General features: G+C 38.2%; 1 protein-coding gene across 1 annotated transcript in view; it reads right to left on the reverse strand.

The window, feature by feature from the left end:
• Nucleotides 1-8451, reverse strand: part of CCDC91 (coiled-coil domain containing 91) — a 348316-nt gene extending 339865 nt beyond the window's left edge. Inside the window, exon 1 of the mRNA XM_070410494.1 lies at nucleotides 8427-8451. The gene's annotated coding sequence lies outside the window, so the exon portion shown is untranslated. The remainder of the gene's footprint in view (nucleotides 1-8426) is intronic.
• Between the last annotated feature and the right edge of the window lie 764 nt (nucleotides 8452-9215).

Genomic DNA, 9215 nt, shown 5'->3' on the forward strand with positions numbered 1-9215 from the left:
AGATATGTGAAGTTCTGTTTTGAGAAAGCCCCCCTCAAATTTCCTCCAAAATAAAAAAAAAAATAATCCACATCAAAGCAGGCCAGCATGGAATATCAGAATGACCATAAAAGCTTCCAGAGAGAGACATTAAAAATAAGAAGGTTGGAAACTAATAGAAAATAGTATTGAATGTAAACTGTACATTAAAAATAGAAGTTTAAAAATAAATGAATTTATCTATAAAAATAAGAAGGTTGTTAATATTAGTAATCAAAAGTGGAACAGATTTCTCATCAACAATACTAGATGCTAAAAGGCAGCTAGAAAAGATTTCAAAATTCTGAGGGCTAAATGGTTTCTAACTTAGAATTTTAAACTCAACCAAATTATCATTCAAGACTGAAGGTGAAGAAATTTTCATACATAAAAGGTATAAGAGTAAGAATCAGGGTATTCCTTAGAATAGAAGTTACACCTCTCTTCCCTAAAAGTACAGGTGTATGCAGTTCAGGACTGACATGGAGACCTAGGCTCCATGATGCTCTCAGGAACCCAGACCCCTCACAACACCTTGCACCATCATCCCCAGATTTGGCTCATGCTCTCATCCAAAGTGACATCCATGTTCCAGGGATGAAAAGAATGCACTACAGCTCTCTCTCTCATGGGAGCTCCACAGAAGATACCACTTGGTCTTTTTGCTCCTAATCCAGGATTTAGTCATAGTAACCCCCTATAATTGCTCAAGAGGCTGGGAAATGTAGTATTCATTCTGGGCAAGCTTTTGCCATGTCAGGACTCAAACAATATACCTTGCTAAATCTTTCTTAGGCAGCTACTAGAATATATGTGCCATTAAAACAGGGAAGTAAACCAGAAAGGAGGAAGATGTGAAATCTAGGAAAAGGAGCTCCAATAGAAGAGAGAACGCAGGATAAAGGCAAAGGAAATCCCCAAGAGAGCAGCTATGTAGTTCACCTAAAGAGAACCTGTTTAGATAGGAGCTGAGTAGGAGAGAATGACAGGGACATTACTCAAAGCGGGGAGGAGGAGGAACTGATAAAATACATAATATGCTTGAGATTGTATTCACAGCAGTTTTATGTATAGATTCGATTTAAAAGTTGATTGTACATTAATAATAGTTACCTAGAAAACAAAGCAAAACCAAACATGGTATGGGTTACCTCTAAGAAAAAACAAAACGTCCTGCAATAAAGAAAATGTAATCATAGCCCAGCATATGGCTCAGAGTGAACAAAATGGAAAAACATAGACACTGAATATAATGTAACTCTCCTAGGAGAAGAGGCAAATGTGAAGTGTGTGTGTGTGTGTGTGTGTGTGTGTGTGTGTGTGTAAAATAAAAGAGCAGTATTTCTATTTCCCATATTTGGAAGTTAATGAATGCATTTAAATATTGAAATATAAGGAAAGAAAGTAAGGATATAACTATAAGCATATTAGTTAGAAATGCCAGAAGAAATAGATTAAAGAGTTAAAGGATTATTTCTAGGGGTCAAGCTTTGGGGGAAGAGGGAATAGTGTAGATAGCTACTATTTTCCATCATCATTTCTGCAGTACTTTTTGACTTTTTAGATGATATTATTACAGTACTTTGATTTAAAAGGAATATAAGAAGGTGTAGCTAAGAAAGACAAGATGAATTAAAACACTTTGCAGATATTCTTTCCCTGCCTCTGCTTGCAATAGTTGAAGTAGAGGTTTCCAAGGTTTCATTCCTTTGTCTCAAAATGAATATAGTCCATTGGCAGAATTATTGTTATTAAATAACTAAATTTATTTGAGCACTCACTATGTGTCAGGGTTGTTTAATTTAATCCTCAAAATAGCCCAGTGAATTAGGCAGTGTTATTACACCTACTGTACAGATGAAGAAACTAAAGCTTGAGCAGCTTATTTAACTTGCCCAAGGTTACATGGCAAGTTAAAAAAAATCAAGAAAGCAGAATAATTCAAAAGAGCAAGTTATTTATTCACTTACATCACAGGAGTCTCTTAGTCTGACCTTTAAAAACTCCAGTAACCTCAGTGCAAATGCAATTTAGAAATTTGCAGCACTTTAAAAAAAAATGTGTTTTTATTTATTTCAGAGAGAAGAAGGGAGAGGGAGAGAGGGATGAAAACATCAATGATGAGAGAGAATCGTTTATTGGCTGCCTCCTGCATGCTCCCTACTGGGGATCGAGCCCACAACCAGGGCATGTGCCCTGACTGGGAATCCAACTGTGACCTTCTGGCCCATGGGTTGATCCTCAACCACTGAGCCACACCAGCCGGGACAACTGGGAGCATTTTTAATCTATTCCTGATGGGACACCCAAGAAGCCTCCCACAGACAGTCTCAGGCCTGACCTGTAGCACCCAAGGTTTGGTCTCCTCTGAATCAAGTTCGACAAGAACCCTAACTGATATGTGATGTCAGTGCTTTCATGATGTAAATATCACACTGAGACTTTGGGGCTGCATCAGTACAAGTTCAAATTTACAAGGGCTTTAGTGAAAAGTCAAATTATGCAATTATCACCTCTCTTCCATTGCTAATGAAATATACATCTAAGCGGTCAAAGGAATAGTAGAGATAGAAGAATGAGAGAAGAAAGGGAGCTATCCAGTTTGCCTTGTCAGTCTTTCTTTTCCAGCCAGCGTTGAATAGCTCTAAGCTCATTTCCTTATGACCAACTTCTCCAAGCAGAATAACAAAGTGGGAAATGTTAATATTTTTAGTACCTTTCCATTCCATTCTAATTATTCTAGTGCATTTCCATAGGTTTTGGATGTCCTCATTGTGCTGACCCTCTTTTCTCTCATAAAAGATGTACTTTTCCAGTGTTCCCTCCTCCATTGTTATAAGATTATAGGAAATTTACCCTGGTGATCCCATGACTTTGGCTTAACATGCCAACAAGGCTTTGAACAGGGATTTCCTGGGAACTCTATGGGCCAATAGCACCTCCCTCCTCCAGAATGCCACTGATATATCTCCATTGAAAGAATTCACAATTTGAATCGAGGAGAGAGGGACTACTGTAGTACATACTCAAGAACAGAACACTTGAGGGAAGCATTTTGTCATTAAAAAAAAATTGGCCTTGCTTCTAATTTAGATGACTAGATGAATTTGGTATTGTTAAACTATAATGGTGAAGACTGAGAAAGGGACCGGCTTTTTGGAGGAAGATGAGGAGTTCAATTCCGATGAACTAGAGTTGGAAACCAAATGGAGATGTCTGGTAGGCCTTTGTTCTGTTCAGAGCAATGTGGTAGGAGAGTCCTGGAGATACCATTGAATCCAAACTGGGGGGACAGTGCCACGAACAGTTTCAGTCTTATTCAGGATGCGGTCCCATCGTCTGGACCTAAAAGACTGTTTTTCCAGACATCAAGGGATGAACAGAAATAGCTCAATCCTCTGTTTTAGTTTCACTGCCTCCTTCTACCCTTCAAAGCGTTCCCTTCTAATTATCCTCATCTGTTTCTGCTTTAATTGCTTTTTTGGCTCATTGTTTACCCCAGTCTGGGGCTTGCAGATAACATGCTCCTGTGCCCACAGAAGACGTTGCTGATTGGACAAGGCTCTCCTCCCATTGGGTCCAGGTGGTCAGCGATGCTTCTCTACCTAGCGTTCCCAGCAGCAACCAACAAGCAGAGCTGGCACCAGAGATGAAGCCTACATCTCTCCATTGTCCTTGCCTAGGCTGATTCTCCAATATGGAGCCAATGGCTTGGGTTTTCCTTGAGATCTTTTTTTCCTCTCATTTTCTAAACATCCCTACACAAATTTTCATATTTCAGCTCCTCCTTGGTTACCAGCCATTATCTGGGGCTTCCAACTTCCAAACCCAGACCACAAATTGAACAAACTGGAATTATGGAAGTGTAGTGGAAAAGGCATGATCTGTGAACTCAGATGTGGGTTCAAATCCTTGCTCCATTGCAGTACTTGCAAACCATGTGACTTGGAAATGTTACCTGACTTCCCTGAGCCTCTGTTTCCACAGCTGTTACATGGTGAAATGAATACCTACCTTGTAGGGTTGTTTGGAGAAGAGCTAATTTACATAAAACTTGGTACATAGTACTTGGTTGATTACCATTTATTATTGTAACCATTCTCTACTTCATGTATTTTCTCTAGAAGACTCGAAGTTCTTTAAGAGCTAACTGTGTGCGTTTTATTTATCTCTGTATCTCTCACAATCCCTAGCATAGTATAGGTCTTCAATATGCCTTCAATATATTCTCTTATATAAATAGATAAATTACTTGATGATTTTTGTTGGGGGTGGGGGTTTGGGTAGAGATCCATTACTTTTATTTTAAAGAAACCAGGGTCTATCACATCATGGAATGCAAGGGATTATCTTCAAAATCAAAGCTAGCATTTATTGAGTACTTACTGTATGCCAGACCCTCTTGTGAATACTTCACTTCACTCCTTCCTTATAATAGCATCTCCATAAAGAGGATGCTATTACCCAACTAAACAAATAAATTAATTGAGGCAGGAGAAGGTGGGCTATCTGTTCAAGGTCACTCAGCTAGTAAGTGGTAGCACAGAAATTCAAAATCAGACCATTTGTCTTTAAGAACCTATGTTAATTAAACCCTATGCTGTACACTTGAAGACCTTGAAAAAAAATCTGCTTCTGGCTGACCTCTACAGGTTTTGTCCCTCACCCTTGGTATTCACTTTTGTCTGGGATTAGGTCTACTTTGGTGAAAAAGTTAGAGAAGCTGTGCCTAAAGAAATCTAAGCACTAACATCCAAGCTCAAGCAACTTCCTATTAAGCAGACACTAATTTCTAACGTTCAAACTAGATTCAGAAAATTTTCTCAAAACAAAACCAAAAATTTACTTTAAATAAGAAAGCCACACTAGTTTGTAGAAAAACTATCATGTTCCTCGTTCCCAAGGTCTAACCAGAAAGTTGTTTATAAGCATATACTGATGTCATTCCCCATTTTCAGATTTGTTTCATACATCTGCATATGCAAACATATCCACCTTCCTATGTGTTTTTGGCATGCTGATGAGTACACCTGGAATTGTGACACAGGAGATTAAAGCAGGTAGCGGCCACAGTGGGTGGTGAAGTTGGGATGTGCAAAGAGATAAACAGAAAATGAGGTTTAATATATACCCCACACAAGCCTGCCTTTCTTTCTCTTTGCTGCTTACTTCCTGCAGGGAAGATTTCCCAAGGAAACTATGCAAACAGGACCCTTCTCTCTTCAGCTCATCTGCACCAAAAATGCTCTTATAGTTTGCCCACACTAAGCAGGTTTGGGGGAGAGGTCTTAAATAGTCCGCTCAAGCACCTCATGAATTCTTTGAGGGATAGCTACAGTTTTTATTTCTTCTTGACAGTTTTTCTTAATTTTAATCTCTTGCTTTGCTGCAGTTTTTTTAAAGTATTTGATGATTAAGCAAGGAAAAGGCCACAGGTAGTAACTGAGCAGGGATTTCAAGTTCCATCTAGTGTTGAACTTAACCCCTTCAGTGGCAAACTTAAAACTTTCTACAACACCAGCCATAAAGATCGATGCCTAGAACTCACATCTTCGCTGACTAAGCTGTACATGAACAAGGCAAAACTCTTGTCTGGGGTGGGAGAAGTGAAGGATATCTAGAGGCAAGGCCAAGGTGAAGAGCAAATTGGTGTTAGAGTGGAAAGAGCAGATGACTGAGAATCAGAAGTAAAAACCCTTCCCCTCTCCAGTCACTAAAAGACAACCTCACAAGAGAAGTTCACTTCCTCTCTTGACCTTGATTTCCTCATTAGCAAAATAATCATCATAGCTAACATTCAATGAGAACTCACTGAAGGTATCAGGCACTGTTCTCTCAACTATACTATTTCATTTCATCTTATAGTAGCACTATGAGGTTGGTACTAATACTATCTTCATTTTTTTTAACGGAAAACTAATGGACAAAGGGATTGGGTGACTTTCTTAGGGTCTCAAAGCACGTAAGTGATAGAGTCAGGGTTCTCACCCAGGCAGTCTGAGTCCAGAGTCTATGATGTATTTTCATATCTAAGGTCCTTTGCAATTCTCAATTTCTACTTTAAAGAGTTCTCCCTACCACCACTGCCAAAATCATTTTCAAACTCACATATCTAAAAAGGTTCACTTATATGTGGAATCAAAAGGACAAAATAAGCAAACAAACAAAATAGAAACAGGCTCATGATACAGAGAACAGACTGATGGTTCCCAGAAGGGAGGTGGTTCAGGGGTTGGGGTGAAAAAGGTGAAGGGATTAAGAAGTACAGATTTTTAGTTACAGAATAGCCACAGAGATGAAAATTACAGCAGAGGGAATATAGCCAATAATACTGTAATAACTATGCATGGGGCCAGGTAAGTACTTGAAATGTTGGGGGAACCTCTCCGTAAAGTACAAGATTGTCTGACCGCTATGCTGTACGCCTGACACTAATACAGAATAATAAATACTGAATGTAAACTGTAACTGAAAATTTTTAAAAGTAAAGTTAAAAAAACTAAAGAGTTTTGAAGGCATGCTTTATAGAGTTACAAAAGAGTTTGGAACAAAAAAATCCAGTAGTTTACTAAGATTATTCATATTTGTATTTCATTGAAAAATGTTTAGTTTGCACATATAATCTATTTCCTTTGGGTGGAGCTTTCCATTTCACATAGTTATAATAGGTCAAATTGTATTATAACTCAGAAATGAGAAAATTCAACAGTAGTACTTATAGCATTGATGAAAAAAATTTAAATATTTACGTACTTTCATTTATGAGATAGAAGAATAACAACTAACATTTATTGGAAGCCTCAAATTGATCCCGACACTGTTCAGAGTACTTCATATGAACTATCTCATTTAAATCTCACTAATTTGTAAAGTGATAGTCTTATGAAATATTATTCCCATTTTCCAGAGGGGTTAAATAACTTGTACACAGTCACACACTTGAGCAAAAAACCTGGGGATTTAATCCAGGCCCAGTCTTGCTCCAAAGCCCTTTTACTTATTACTTAACTTCTCTATGTGGAAGGAAAGTGAAATAATGAAAGATGGGTTTTGGAGGAAGGTAAGCACTGGAGTCTGGGGAGTGATGTATTAAGTGTTTTAAAACCTGCTCAAAGGTTTAGAATGGCAAACTTAAGACATGAACAAAAACCAGTCCATAATGACTACTGCTCTTTGCCAATTTAAGCATATCATTAGCATTAAAATTAATTTTCCATTATCTATGTCATCTAGGACTTGAAAGAACACAAGGAATTCTAATTCTCAGAAGAAACTCATTTTAGTCAGTAGTTTCAGCCTTTTCCCTGACCAGACATTTTACAGAACAGCCCAGTTATTACAGTGTGTAAAATGGCCTGTGATGGATGCTTGTGAGTTCTTTTTTTCCCTCTCTGATTTATGCTGCAGTGGACGGTGAACTCGAAGTAGATAAAAGTCTGTTTGGAGAAGGAAGGTTGGGGAGAAGCATGCCCTGTGCTTGGATACTATTTCGGATGAATAATTGATTCCTTGTAAATTAAATTGTTTGTCAAAATACCTCTACAATCTGTAATGTATGAAAGACGGGGTGAACCATTTTTTATTTTCAAATTTGTGCTGTAAAATGTGGAGAGTTGACAAGTCTGAAGGCCGGTTACAAAACACTCAGGGTAGTAGACAAACCAAGTACATGGCAGCAAGTCCCAGGAACTCAAGATAGGGTAGCCTTCTCTTTATCTCAAAAACCACAAGGTTTTCCTTTGTTCTGAAATATTTCATATTACCCATCGCAGAAACATTGTTTCATGGTCGCTGCAGCAGAAAAGGTCAGGGTACTCCCTGCAGAAATGTAAGGATGCAGTGCTGGAGACTGTTGGGTACCTTCTTTATAAGCACAAAGCGATGGGAAAGGATTTGATTGTGTTTTAAATCTGATGCTTCCATCAATTTCTTGCTATAAACATATGATGTGTTGTAGCAAATTAACATTTAAACACTGGGTTTGTAGACTTTTTTGTTTGTTTTATAGCCACAAAGAAAACCCACCTTTTCTTAGCTTTCAGTAGCATGAATCACAGACCTGTTATTTCCTCCTTCCCATCTACATTTTACAATTTTCAGACAAATAGCACTGTCTCCAGAAAAGCAGCAATTTCATTTCTGCCAGTTGTGTTCATTGTTCTGTTTCTACTTGACTTCCCAGAACCATATCCTAAAAGGAACACTGAGGGATCATCTGGTCCAACCACCACATGATGGCATTTTTTACAACATGCACGTCATGGATAGATAAGAGATTCTCTATGTACTTAAATGCATCAATCAACAAATATTTAGACCTTCTGCAAATCATTAAAACAACAACAGTTAAAAAACCAACATTTCATCACAGTTTTCTTATTTATGGTACAGGGGGTGATGCTACCTACCTTGCAGGGTTGATATGTTTTGCACAGAAATCCATTGAAAACGTTCAGGGCAATTAACTTGTTCTGTAGATAAGAAAACTAAAGTGAGAGAGATTAAGTGGCATTGCTGAAGTATTCTGTGTTAAAGTTGTGAGGCTATGAAGTGGCAAAGTCTTGATCTCGGATCTTCGGATCTCGAGTTTTTTCCTTCTGATCCCCTGTTGTTGGCGGTTCTTTATTTCCTGCCTCTGATACCTTACATTGTGTAGCAGTACACAATTTACAAAGTTCTTCCACACACATTCTTATGTCTAGTAGGTATTCTTGTGTTTATTTCACAGATGAGGAAACCTTCACATGGAGCACATGGTTTCTCTGTGGGCATTTGGCTGGAGAGGCAGGCCAGGTCTTTCCTGATCTGAACCTGGTGTTTTCCGGTGCACCACAGCAGTGACCAGAGTTTACAGTCTCGCTTAGGAACCCACATAAACACATGTGAAACAAAGAAAACTGAGATCTTAAAACTCCACGCTACTACTTACAAGTACAATGGGAGACCAGAGTTCGTCAGTGATGTTTTAAATAGTTTTCATATTGCCTCCACTCTTACCAGCTCTCTTGTCATTTTTCTCAGCCCTGCGCTATTCAATCTTTTCATGTCCCTATACCATTTTAGTCAATGTGCTTGCTTTGAGCTCTTTTTGACTTGTCTATTAAATATTTCCAAGTACAAGTATTTACATTCCTTTCATCCTTAAATATGGTTGTCTTCATAAATGTTCAAATTTGCTTAGAACTATTTCTCTTTTT

The sequence above is a fragment of the Myotis yumanensis genome, unplaced genomic scaffold (assembly GCF_028538775.1).
Source record: "Myotis yumanensis isolate MYYU_CA2020_CCGP unplaced genomic scaffold, mMyoYum1.0.hap1 SCAF_3, whole genome shotgun sequence".
Taxonomy (NCBI): domain Eukaryota; kingdom Metazoa; phylum Chordata; class Mammalia; order Chiroptera; family Vespertilionidae; genus Myotis; species Myotis yumanensis.